Below are 14,317 nucleotides of genomic sequence, written 5' to 3'. Positions count from 1 at the left end.
ACCACTCACAATGGGCTAGGTCCTCCCACCTTGACCACTAGTTGAGAAAATGCCTTACAGCTGGGTCTCCTCAAGTCATTTCCACAACCGAGGCTCCTTTTTGTGATAACTCCAGTTTGAGTCAAGTTAACACACAAAGCTAGCCAGTGCAATAGGGAAATTAGTTCTGGCAACTATTACAAAATACCACATACCTGGTGGTTTAAACACCTATTTTCTCGTACTTTTGGCAGCTAGAACCTAAGATGCTAGAAAACACTGAATGATTAGTGTCCCCTCCCTTACCTTCATGGCTTGCATAGAGTTGAAATCTCTCTCTGTTCTCTCATTGGGTCTTCTTTATAAAATGAGAGTAGAGAGAGCTCTACTGCCTTTGTCTTTTCTTTTTTCTTTTCTTTTTTTGCCTTTGTCTTTTCTTAAGAAGACACCAATCCTGTGAGATCATGAATTAGAGTGTTACTCTTATGAACTTAATTAACTTCTGGAAAATCTCATGTCCAAATGTAGCCACTTGTGGTAAGCTCAAGTATTTGAATATGAGGTTGCATTGTTCAGTGGACAGAAGAAGGTGGTAGAACTGAGTTCAGGGGTTTGAATGGTGGAATAATTAATTCTTGCATGGTATGTGAAAGTTCTTGTTCATTCAGTGAAGTTTAGCTTTGGAAGAGGGAGTTCAAGTGCAGCGTTTTATAAGAAAAGAAATCCTTAGCAAAACATATTCTCTATCCTAAATGACATTTTATAAGGAAAATTTTATTTTTTAATATAAAGCCAAATGGCTTGTTTATCACACACTTTATGGAATAACGGTTATGGAGTAGCTATGGGCACTGAGACAAAGCCAATATGTAGTAATATAAAAGTACGTGGCTGAGCTGAACCTGTAGGCAATATCTCTATCAGAGAATTCTGAGGCGCTTATAAGCAAATTTGGCCAGAAGCACAAAACTTTTTACAAAATTAAGTAATCAAAACACTCAATCATTACACCTGAAAACAAAATGAGTAGACAAAGGACTAGCCGTATCAATGAATTGATTAAAGCCATTGCAACTTCCAGCACTGAGAAAGCTTTTAGGCTTGCCTGTGAGTATGCTCACAAGGAACCAGGCCACTGCAGACTTGCTGTGCACAGATAGCATCTGATATTCTCTACAGCTCTGAGAGCCCTGCATCTTAAACACTCTGCGCTTCCCTTTTGATGAGACTAGGAAATGATTTATCTGTCAGCTCCTTCCTACAGGACATCAGGATGCTAGGTCTCCTTAACGTTTCCTCAATTCTACTCCATATAGTCAACAGATCTCCATTTTATAGGATGACTACAGAATTTATTATCATCATCGTTATCATCATCATCATCATCATCATCATCATCATCATCATCATCATTGTGTGAGGTTTAGTTTAGTTTTGTTTTGTTTTACTTCTGAGATAGTGCAGTAGTAAGTTGCAGTTTTTGTGAGGGGGTTTTCATTTTGGCTGCTGCACTGTTAGCTCCTTAAAGCTGGTCAGGTGCAGACTCTTCTATTTTTGCCATTTTTTGTCATTGCTTTTCTTTAATCATTATTTATTTTTGTTGGAAATAGATTCTTCCCTCATAATCCTCACCACATATCTTCTTCTCTACATCCCTTCCTCTCAAGATCCACTGCCCCTCCACTTCCCTTCAGAAAAGTCCGGGCCTCCAAGAGACAACAACTAAATATAATAAAACAAGCTACATTTAGACAAGCCCTCACACTGAGGCTAGGAACACCTCTATTAGTTGGATGGTAAGACTTTCGATCAGTATCCTGGGTTATCATTGCATTTATTTCACAGGGATGAGTCTTAGTCCAAGAGAATGTGAAAATTTATTTTTTTACCTTTCTGCATATAATGTTTTTAAAAATGGCATTTTAATAATAAGGTATGATGCTTCGATCTAAAAAGATCCATGTATTATTTTCTTTTTTTGTAAAGTTTTTATTTTTTTATTTTTTTGTTATCTTTATTAACTTGAGTATTTCTTATTTACATTTCAATAGTTATTCCCTTTCTCCGTTTCCGGGTCAACATCCCCCTAACCCCTCCCTCTCCCCTTCTATATTGGTGTTCCCCTTCCCATCCTCCCCCCATTACCGCCGTCCCCCCAACAATCACATTCACTGGGTTTTAGTCTTGGCAGGACCAATGGCTTCCCCTTCCACTGGTGCTCTTACTAGGCAATTCATTGCTACCTATGACGTTGGAGCCCAGGGTCAGTCCATGTATAGTCTTTGGGTAGTGGCTTAGTCCCTGGAAGCTCTGGTTGGTTGGCATTGTTGTTCATATGGGGTCTCCAGCCCCTTCAAGCTCTTCCAGTCCTTTCTCTGATTCCTTCAACGGGGGTCCCGTTCTCAGTTCAGTGGTTTGCTGCTGGCATTAGCCTATGTATTTGCTGAATTCTGGCTGTGTCTCTCAGGAGAGATCTACAGTCCAGCTGTTGCCCTCCTTCCAGTCTCCCCTTCCCACAATTCCTCATTCCATTTCTCCTCCTCTTGTCTCCAAGAGGATGCCACCTTCCCCCCGCCCCCCACCCACCAAGCTTCCTTAGTCCCTGGAGCCATGTTTCTCCTTAAAAATCTTCTACCACTGAGGTCAGATCAGCAGTCCTCTGCTGTTTATGTGCCAGGGCCCTCAGAGCAGCTGGTACATGCTGCCTGGTTGATGATGGCTCAGTGTCTAAGAGATATCACCGGTCCTGGTTAGTTGAGACTGCTGATCTCCTATGAGGTTGCCCTCCTCCTTAGCTTTACTTTTACAACGGCAATTTAATAACAAGACATGATGCTTTGTTCGAAAGAAATCCATGTATTGTTTTCTGATACAAATATCACTCCATTCATATGACTGAACTATTTTCTCTTTTAAAAGTTCAATTACAATGTACTATAATTATATCTTTACATAGTCTGAAATATGCTTTCTATATTTTTGACTCTCACCTCCTGATGAGGCTTTTCTTTCATTTGGAGTTCAATTTTCTTAAGCTTAATTTCAGAGAAACTGTATTAACTTTTCTAATGAGTACATCTATAGAAGGGTAGTCAATGACCCAGTTATGTTGATTTTAGGTAAGTAAGAAACAAAGCTCTAAGCATGTTATTTACAAACTATAAGAAACTAACAAAAAGCATCGATTCAATATTCTGCACTGAAATTCATCCTCATTATACAAGGAATAAACCCAATGTCTTGGGAACAGTGAGAAAAAGAATACAAAAACACAAAGAAGATGAATTCATGGGTGGATTTGCAAGAATAAATAGAATACAGTATCAAAAAATTGAAAACAGACAATTTGAAAAGAGATTTTTTTACAGAAAAACACAGAATTCAGAGGAAGTAGAAGTTTTAAGTGTACAAGTTACAAATATTGTCTGACCCAGTCTAAGAAAAAGACATAGGTAAAGAAAAAATGTGTTCCTTACTGACAAATTCTAAAAGAAGTCACCTTGTTCAGACTGTGTTTTAAACAGGAATTTTATAACAATAAAGGTATATAAATACATTAAGACTAAAGAGTTTTGGATACAAACACACACACACACACACACACACACACACACACACACACACACACACACCCCTCTATATACACCTCTCTATATATATCTATATAGGTACATATAGTTTTAAGAATGATTAAAGTTTTAAAAAAGAACGAAGAGCTATTTATCTCTCATCTTAAGATATAGGACAAACAGAAGAGAATGACATGATGTGTCACATATCACTAAAAGAGACCGTTTAAATCAAACTGTAGGAAGATAAGGCAATACACTGTGGAAAAATCTAAGTTGATTGTAAAATTGTGTATGTGGCTGCATGGAAATGTGAAAGGAAACAGAGTACTGAAAACAAGTACATGGTTAAGCATAAGAGAGACAAGTTAAGTAAATGCAAATCATATGAACAATTTAATCAAATACAAACTTTAATAGAATGGACTTGGAGACATGAACCAGTTATATTCTAACTACAGAAAACACTTCATGTATAAATAAGTAGATATCAAACACTAAGCTTCAGAAAATGGGGAATTTTCTGAGTGCTTGCTCACATCAAATACATTAAATTGGATCTCCATCATGAAAAGAAGAGAACATGTATGTGTAGTGGTTATCCATAAATTAGTGATAAAATTAAAGCCAAATAGTCATATAAGTGTAGAATAAGCTTTAGTTAAAATAGAATTACTAGACGTATACAGGGATAGTTTATAGAGAAAATATTTCAATCCACCAAGCAATTATAAGAGTATTCAATATCTATATGAAGGAAAAATGTAAATAATCTTTAGATAACATATACTAATTAATATAATGTAAATGCTGTGTAAGTAGTTGTCATTTATTTTTTCGGAAATAATGACAAATTCTGCATGTATTCATCAGATGTGCAATCCATCTTTACTCTATACTCCTTATTATCATGAAATGACTATTTATGTAGTCCAGAATTTTCATCAATCTCCTGGGGTTGGTACATATAGCTATTTTAAGTCAGTTTAACATAAATAAATACATTTTGATAAGCCACATAAAGTAGATAGAGAAAAACATATGTAATTTTTCTGCAAACATTGTATGTTCATAAGCAAAACAAGTAAGGTAAGACTTTTCTTTGAACAAAATAGAAATGTGTGTGTGTGCATGTATATGTTTGTGTGTATACACATGTATATTATAATATGGATATATGGCCACAATCACTAATACTCCTTAATAATTGTAAGATTTATTAATCTTACTGTCAACTACAATGTGATTGTATTGAAACAAATTATTGGTGTATTTAAAATGTGATTTCTCATTAGTGAAAAATGAGAATGAGAAAATAGGGCCAACTAAAAAGCTATTCCAACAATTTGAAAAAGAAGTGCTCATTGTTTGTATTAGAGTGGTGGAAGAAAAATAAAAGATCAATAGATAAATATATACCTAAATTATTTTTAAAATGCAGCCATAAATATGCAAATAAAATACAGGTAAAATATTCAAGTTGAAAACTATACACACACACACACACACACACACACACATATATATGTATATAAATGTGTATTTATAAACATGAGTACATTTTCATAGGAGGCTATGGAGTGTATAAATCCAAGCACAATGAAAATCATGATGTTGGTAATAACGATGATTGTTCTGAGGAATATTATTGTGCCGCACATTAAACTTTCCCAAGGAAAGAACTATGTAGGGCAGTTTTAATATCATCGATCTGGTCTAAGTACCATATATAAAAATATGTATGTGTGTGTACATATATTTATATGCATATACACACACATATATGTATATACATGTATACATATGCATATATTCATACACATATATAATACATATATATGTATATATATGTATTCCTGCCATTAAATATATTTAATAAGTTGCTGTGGACTAAATGCTTGCATCATTCTAATTTCATACAATAAAATCCTAAGCCTCATTGTGATGGTTAGAATTATGGGGCATTTGAAATAGTTAGGTCTTTTTTTTTAATGGGGAATTACCTTTACTTTATTCTATTTTTTTTAACTTCAGAAAGTCTTCAGATAACAATGTCACTGTCAACTGCTGATGCCAGTACCTTTGCCTAGAAGCAACACCTGTGACGTAGGTAGTCCATAGCAATATTTCATAAGAGTAGGTAGTTCATATAGCAATATTTCATAAGAGTTCATCAGAAAACGAAGTGCAGCATTCTCATGGTCAGGAAATGTGTATGCAGACTGTACTAGTTTGCTGTCTGTTGATGTGAATGAATACCATGACTAAAAGCAATTCGGGGATGAAGGGGCTTATTTAATACAGTTTACAGCCCATCCTGAGAAGTTAAGGCAGGAACCTGAGGCAGGAACGGAAGCAGAGGCCGTGGGAGAACACCGTTTACTGGCTTGTTCTATATGGTTTGCTCAGTCTGCTTTTTTAAAAAAAAATTGGTTATTTTGGTTATTTATATTTCAAATGTTATCTTACTTCCTACTTTCTGCTCCACAAAAACCCCTATCCTCTCCTCTCTCTCCCTGCCTCTAAGAGGGTGATCCCCCACCCATCAACTGCTCCTGCCTCAGTGGCCTACTGTTCCCCATCCTGGGTCATCAGGCCTCCACAGGACAAGGGGCTCCCTCCCAGTGATGCTGGATAAGGCAGTGCTCTGCTACATATACAGCTGAAGCCATGGTTCAACTGGATTTGTACCTTTGAACTGAGAATGGGATCCCCATTGGAAGAGTTAGAGAAAGGACTGAAGGAGCTGAAGGGGCTTGCAAACCCATGGGAACAGCAATACCAACCAACCACAGCTCCCAGGGACTAAACCACTACCCAAAGAGTACACATGGACAGACAGAGGATGTAGTAGAGGATGGCCCTGTTGGGCACCAATGGGAGGAGAAGCCCTTAGTCCTGCCAAGGTTGGACCCCGCAGTGTAGGGAAATTTCTGGGCAGGGAGGTAGGAAGGCGTGGATTGTTGGGTGGGGGAAAGGGGATAACATCTGAAATGGAAGTAAAATAGATATCCAATAAAAAAGGCATTTCTGACTTTACTTAGACTGGATTCATGTATCTACCATTCAGAAAATTTGAAAGCAACTGACTCTATTTTAACTCATTTTATATGCAAGTAAGTAGCTCAAAGAGTCAAAATAAAATTATATAGATAACTAGATAAGATGGATGAAGCAAAGAAGTGCAGGCCGACAGGAACCGGATGTAGATCTTTCCTGAGAGACACAGCCAGAATGCAGCAAATACATAGGCGAATGCCATCATTAAATCACTGAACTGAGAACAGGACCCCCATGAAGGAATCTTAGAAAGGATTGAAAGAGCTTGAAGGGACTCGAGACCCCATATGAACAACAATGTCAACCAACCAGAGCTTCCAGGGACTAAGCCACTACCCAAAGACTATACATGGTCTGATCCTGGACTCCAACTGCATGAATATGCAATGAATAGCCTAGTAAGAGCACCAGTGGAAGGGGAAGCCCTTGGTCCTGCCAAGGCTGAACCCCCAGTGATTGTTTGGGAGAGGGTGGTAATGAGGGAGGATGGGGAGGGGAACACCCATAGAGAAGGGGAGGGAGAGGGGTTACGGGGATGTTGGCCTGGAAACCGGGAAGGGGAATAACAATCAAAATGTAAATAAGAAATACTCAAGTTAATAAAGATGAAAAAATGATATAGCTATAAAGAATTATTGCATTTTATTATATCTTACAATTTAAATCACGTGTAGCCTGAGAAAAACACTGCAGGTATTCCCTAATTACCAATAAGAGTGCTTGAGTACTGGTTTTGCTATGTACTTTAAATTATGTTTGTATGTTGATACGTAAAGCAAAGAAGGCATAGGTTTGCCATATGCACTATTTGTCGCTGACTTTTAAAACATATCTTCATACCAAAAATTTGTGTGTGAGAAGTATTATTGATAAGCAAGTACTGTCAGCTTTAGTGGTAAAGACTTAATTTAGGAATAAATGCATTTTAAGCTAAAATATCAAGGCTAATATTTAGGCAGAGTAATAGCATTAAGTTTTTACTGACTAGTTAAGTAATGTAACTTTCAAAATATTCATATAAAATGACTATTAAAAGTTTCTAAGAAATAAATTAGGCACATTATAAGACTATGAAATGTGAAAAATACTTTTCTGTTCTGAAAAGTCTTGATTAAATGGTTTTTCACTCTGTTTTCTCATGTTTAGTCAAATGGCGATTGTTCCTCCTGGATTTCACATTACATCTCTATTACAATGTCCAATTTATGTTCCCAGGATACGAGTGTGTTTATGCCTATGACTTTGTCAATCTATGCTTTTCTCTATGTGCACATAAGACTATCAGTGTCAATATATTAAATAAGACAAATGAATAACCTAAAAAAGAGAACCTTAAGACATCCTCTCTTTCTTTCTCTCTCTCTCTGTTTCCTTATCTTTTTGCCTCTATCTCTGTGTCTCTGTCTCTCTACTTTGCTTAAATTATCTTTTGATTTTCCCTGCCTTTCTTATTACCAGGTAAGACCATCACCAGAAAATTACCTTTTAGGATAGAGGCCTTCTTCAGAACCTAACCATCATTTTCAGACACCTGAGCCCAAACTTGTGAGAAATGAATATTTTTAACTTAGCTCACGCTGTCTGTGGTATTTTACCAACACATCCTAATCTAACTGAAATGCATGTTCCACGCATGACCCAGAGAGTTACCAAAGTGGCTAAATGTTAGCAGCACATTTTTTAAAAAATAATATTTTAATATTTTCTGAATTATTTATTTTTATTTGTGACCATTAGCGTTTCATTTACATGTTTTTTATATGTATGAGGGTGTCAAATCCCCTGGAGTTAAAGGCAGTTGTCAGCTGCTATGTGGGAGCTAGAGACATTGAACTCAGGTCCTCTGGAAGAGCAGACAGTGCTTCTAAATCCCAAACAGCCTCTCTAGGCTCACACAGTACATTTTCAAGACCAGTATTTGAACAAAGACATTCATATTGTTAATGACAGTGTCTTCCTGATTTGGAACTTACTTTCTTCAACAACATTACCAGGTTGTAAAGCCTTTTAGTGAGAAGAAGAAATGGGGATATTGGAGAAGAGATGAAGTGTTAGGTCAAAGATGAATTTTAGCATGATAATCCTGTTGGTAGACACACTAAGGAAACTTCCGATCTACAGATATACATGATTCTAATACTCTTAGGAAAAAGAAGATATTTAAAGTCACAGAAATGGTTCATACAACAGAATAGACACAGAACATATAGGGGACAAAATAGTCACAATCAAAATTAAGAAATAAGTTCATTTAGAAGTAGACTATTAAAAATACTTATATAAAATGATTGAGATTAAAACACAAGAAAGGCAGATAGAATATTGAGAATCAAATAGATCAAAAAGTCATGGGAATTTAATTACAGAATGTTTGTTTTATGTTTCATATCATTAAATAATATGAATTAAGGAATTGAGTAGCAGAGAACAGAGCATCGGTGATTAGGGTCTTTTGGGTTCTAATTTGATGGCATTCCCACTGTTATTTTCTTCTCTGACAGTATACACAGTGTTTAAGATAAATAGAATCCTAAGCTCAAGAAATGTCAGCTTCCTTTCAGGTACTCTATGAAATACCAAGAAAATAAAATAAAAAATGTAACCATCTCCATTCTTGGCCATCAACACAAAGCGTATTGCTCTATTTTAAAAGGTTTTTTCATAGAACTTGCAAAAAAATACGATAATACAAAAATGCATATTGTTTCCACATATGAAATATATCATTCAAGAAATTTCTGTTTCATAGGATTTTGGAATTAAAAGGTCATCTCTCTTATAATCTTAGAACTAAATTCTTTATCAAGTGTCACGTCATATAACAAGAATATTGTACTAGTGCTATTCTAGCAAATAGTAGGATTGTTTCAGCCTTCTCTGCTTTTAATTGGGCAGTTTTGCATTGTGCAGCACTGACTTTATGAGGCCCTATAAATAGCTGAGCAGGGGGAGGCAAAGGGAGTTTTTCAGTGCCTCTGTTATAGGAACTGAGACAAAAGTGTTATCTTCCTACGTAGGAAGGGCATGGACAGACAGCAGGGATAGTGTTCTGCCTTCACAAGCAGGTTCTGTAGGTTTCCAGTTGCAGAAGTGTGAATTCCAGTGACCAGGTACCTCTTCGATCATGCTGGCCTGAGGCAAAGTCAAAGTCATCATTCTATTTTAGAATAAAAAGGAAATCAATTCTCTGTGGCTATGATCTGAGTACTTTTAAAAACCCCACACATGACAGTGACTAGGTCTAAGGGAGTTGTAGAAACCCAAACTATGATCTTTGAAAGCACATTGACCCTTAATCCTACTAGAAATGCACTTGGAAGCTGATATAGACCCCACCAGTTATAGGTGATAATAGTTTTGTATTCTTTGGGTCCAATTTATACACTGAATTGAAGATTCCATTTTTTTTTATCTTTATTTATTTGAGTATTTCTTATTAACATTTTGATTGTTATTTCCCTTCCCGGTTTCCAGGCCAACATCCCCCTAACCTCTCCCCCTCCCCTTCTCTATAGGTGTTCCCCTCCCCATCCTCCCCCCATTACGGCCCTCCCCCCAACAATCACGTTCACTGGGGATTCAGTCTTGGCAGGACCAAGGGCTTCCCCTTCCACTGGTGCTTTTACTAGGCTATTCATTGCTACCTATGAGGTTGGAGCCCAAGGTCAGTCCATGTATAGTCTTTGGGTAGTGGCTTAGTCCCTGAAAGCTCTGGTTGGTTGACATTGTTGTTCATATGGGGTCTCAAGCCCCTTCAAGCTCTTCCAGACCTTTCTCTGATTCTTTTATCGGGGGTCCCTATCTCAGTTCAGTGGATTGCTGCTGGCATTCACCTATGTATTTGCTGTATTGTGGGTGTGTCTCCTGAAGATTCCATTTTTAAGGAATAGTTTAAACTAACATTTCTGAGAAGGTCATAGAGCCATTCTGTTGAAGGCTGAGATATGAACGAACAAAGAGCTGTTCTTCACCTCTGAAACTAGGTACTAACCTCGCCATCATATTTGTGTGTGTGTGTGTGTGTGCATTGTCTCACCGACATCTTGGGTTCTCTTTGTCTGAAACCAAGATAAAATTATACATCCATAAAGCAGTTAGTTTTATGTTTTATATTATATATTTTATATTAACATTTAATATATAACATATTATATTATATATTTCTTTATTATATGATTATATATCCTCAGTTAGCTATAAGTTGACTGAAAACTTTATTCTCTAATATATTCATGAAATCCTCTCTAGAGTAATTGAAACTCAAGGAAGAATAACTCAATGCATTTACTTCTATAAGTAGCATTTCACTGAATATGAGATTAAGGGATTTTATTTTATATTTCTTTAACACTGTCTTTACATGGCATAATCATCTTTTCTGTATATTTTTTCAAATGTAGGATTTTCACCAACTTTATTATGACACTGGTGAGCCTCTTGCTAGTTTATTATTTACTTTCTAATTTTTTCCTAAAATAGTTGGTTCTTAGCGACATTTCAAAATCCTTGTTTCCATTGTGAGTGTGCACAGTTGTTCATTCACTTCAGCAATCTGGATTTTAAATGGAATCCAAAACTTTTGGTTGGGAAAATGCTGGATTGCTTAGGCAGACAGCAATAACCCTTCTTTCTTGCTTTTTGTCAAGGGGAGTTCAACACTTTTTCCAACAAATAGTTATGTAAATTTTATAACTTAGTAGAAACCTAGATCAAATATGCTCACAACGATATATTCTTGGTCCTTTTCTAGCCTTCTCCAGATTTAATATTCCTTCTGTGTCAGAGAAAAAAGCTGGTTAAGATGTTGAAACAGAGCTATATATACAAAAAATAATACCTGCATTGAGTTACAAAGGCACATTTAACAGCTCTCTAGTTCAAATCATAGCAGTTTTGAACCTCGCTAATGCATTCCTACTAGCTGCATGGGAGAGGGATGTTGGGTAGGTTGGGTAACTCTGTTCCTTTTCATTCTTTGTAAAGATGCAAAATCTCTAAGGGCTAAAGTTGTCTAAGACGTTTACATGCATATGATCATGGGATTAAGAAGTGATGAAACTGAGAAAACCATTTCATTTCTTGAAGAAGCAATGAGTCAGTGCTAATACAGTTAGAAATGGTATGTAACTTATTTCGGATGTTTAAAACGCAAGCTATTAAAAACATGGCAATAATTGATCAGAAAATGACTGCAGTATTACTTGACTTCTGATAATTAGTACCTGCTATCACTTTAAAACACACGTGGTATGTACTCACTGATAAGTGGTTATTAACCACAAAACTTGGACTACCCAAGATACAATTTATAGACCACATAAAAGCCCGAGAAGAAGAAGACGGAAAAGTGGATGCTTCAGTACTTCATAGAAGGGGGAACAGAAAAACTCACTGAAGGAATTATAGAAATGAAACGTGGAGCAGAGATTGAATGAAAGGCCATCCAGAGACTGCTCCACCATTGCATATACAGCCTCCAAACCCAGACAATACTGTGGGTACCAAGAAGTGCATACTGACAGGAGCCTGATATAGTTATCTGTTGAGAGGCTGTATCAGAGCCTGACGAATAGAGGCAGATGATGGCATCCCACCATTGAAGTGAGAATGGGGTCCCCGATGGAGGATTTAAAGAAAGGACTGAAGGAGCTGAGAGGATTTGCAACACCATAGGAAGAACAACATCAACCAATCAGACACCCCTCTCCCAGGGACTAAACCACCAACCAAAGAGGACACGTGGAGTAACCCTTGGCTCCAGCCCAGCCGTATATGTAGCAGAGGATGAGCCTTGTCATACAGCAATGGAAGAGAGGCCCTTGGTCCTGTGAAGGCTTATGCCCCAAGATAGGGGAATGGCAGGGCAGGGAGGCAAAAGGGAGTGGATGGGTGGGTGGGGAAGCACCCTCACAAAGGCAGGGGGTGAGGGGATGGGATGGAGGTTTTCCAGGGGGGGAAACCAGGTAAGGAAATAAGATTCGAAATGTAAATAAAGAAAATATCCAATAAAGGAAAATTAAAAAGAAAAAAAGCAAGTGAAGGATTATCCCCTTTCTAGAAGCACATGCAAGGACACAATTCAACAACAGCAGGAGCAGCAGCAATAGCAACAACATAGATTTTCACATAGGTGCACTCACATAGGCACATATGCATACAAATACATAATTGCACGTTTTCATACATTATATCTTTTAATTTTAAGTGAAAGTTAGCATTTGAAGAAAATTGTTTAAACAGATTTACTTTCACGGCAAATTCTCTTATAGTCTGGATCTTACAATTTTTTCACACCCTCCTCAACAATGTTCCCTGAGCCTTAGGTGTGGGAGTGATCTCCTGTACTCATACAGTGTCATCAACATAGCTACCTAAAGATGATTTGAAAAAGGACAATAATAGTCATCCAAAGTAGAGAAGGAAAGTCTCACAAGGCCTCAATCTTATACAAATTCCTACACTCCTCCGAGGAAAATGGAAGAGATTGTTTCCACAGAAAAGTATACCAATTGCTTATTGATACCAAATGGCAAACCCTGAAAACATACATTTAAGTAACCTTATACAGAGTGAGCAAGTTATATTAAGAAATACATATAGATATATGCATATATATTCATGCACATATATAACATATATGAATACATATGCATACATATGTGTAAATATATGCATATATACATACACATATACATACATCCATATACACATCCATACATATACCCATATACATATATAATATATATGCAGTTGATGACAGTGAAAAAAATGCCATGAATTTGTAAAAAAGATCAAGTACGGTATACAGAAGTGTTAGGAGAGAAGAAAGGAAATGGATAAATGATGCAATTTTATCAAAATCTCGGAAATTAGAGAAAGAAGAAAATAACCCTAAAGATGCCTTGTTTCTAGCTCATGCTAGGAAAAATTGCTAAGAATAGTGACTCATGCCAGAAAGTGGTATGCACTCTGCTTTGAGATACATTAGCTCCTGTACACTGTGACAAGCCTGTCAGGAAATTGCCTCTTTACAAGCAGTATAGACTTGTCTGTGAATTGAGCTTTTAATGCTATGACCTAGGTCGGGACAATCAGTAACTTTGCTGTAATATTTGCATCAATAATGAATTACTTTTTGACAAATTCTTAAACAATAGGAACAATTTTCCAGTGATACTGAGATACAAATATTGATGTAGCTTTGAGAAGAGATTTCTGAAGCCAGTTCATCTTATGAAGCATCACAATTGCTACTCATATTCTCCTTTTTGGACTTTGTGGTGCTATTCAATGGACAGTTAACCTTGTAGATCTGACAATGTGTCTCAAATGAACACAAATACAATGACTGACTGTAAGCTACATCCGTTATGAGTGTCTAATCGCTAAGCCAGAGGTGATCTCTGTACTCAGCAGCTCCACCCTATTCGTGCCCATGAGGTTTTGATGTCTAGGCATAACATCCAATTTTAGGTCTTCTGCTGGAGGCAGAACCAGGTGACAATTTGTTATACTATCAGTGAGCTGCCTGACAGCTATCAATGTCTTGGCTAAACCTTGTTTTGTGGATATTGTTATATGTGACTCGTAAAGTCCCTGCTGCCATAGCTGAGACAATTTTCCAGAAGTACATGTTAAATGGACTTTTGTTTATTCATTGAGTTTCACTTCTGAGACATAATTTCTTACAGTCGAGAAAGTCTCCCTGT

The sequence above is a fragment of the Rattus norvegicus genome, chromosome 6 (genome assembly GCF_036323735.1).
Source record: "Rattus norvegicus strain BN/NHsdMcwi chromosome 6, GRCr8, whole genome shotgun sequence".
Taxonomy (NCBI): Eukaryota; Metazoa; Chordata; class Mammalia; order Rodentia; family Muridae; genus Rattus; species Rattus norvegicus.
This window is presented reverse-complemented; position numbering follows the sequence as displayed.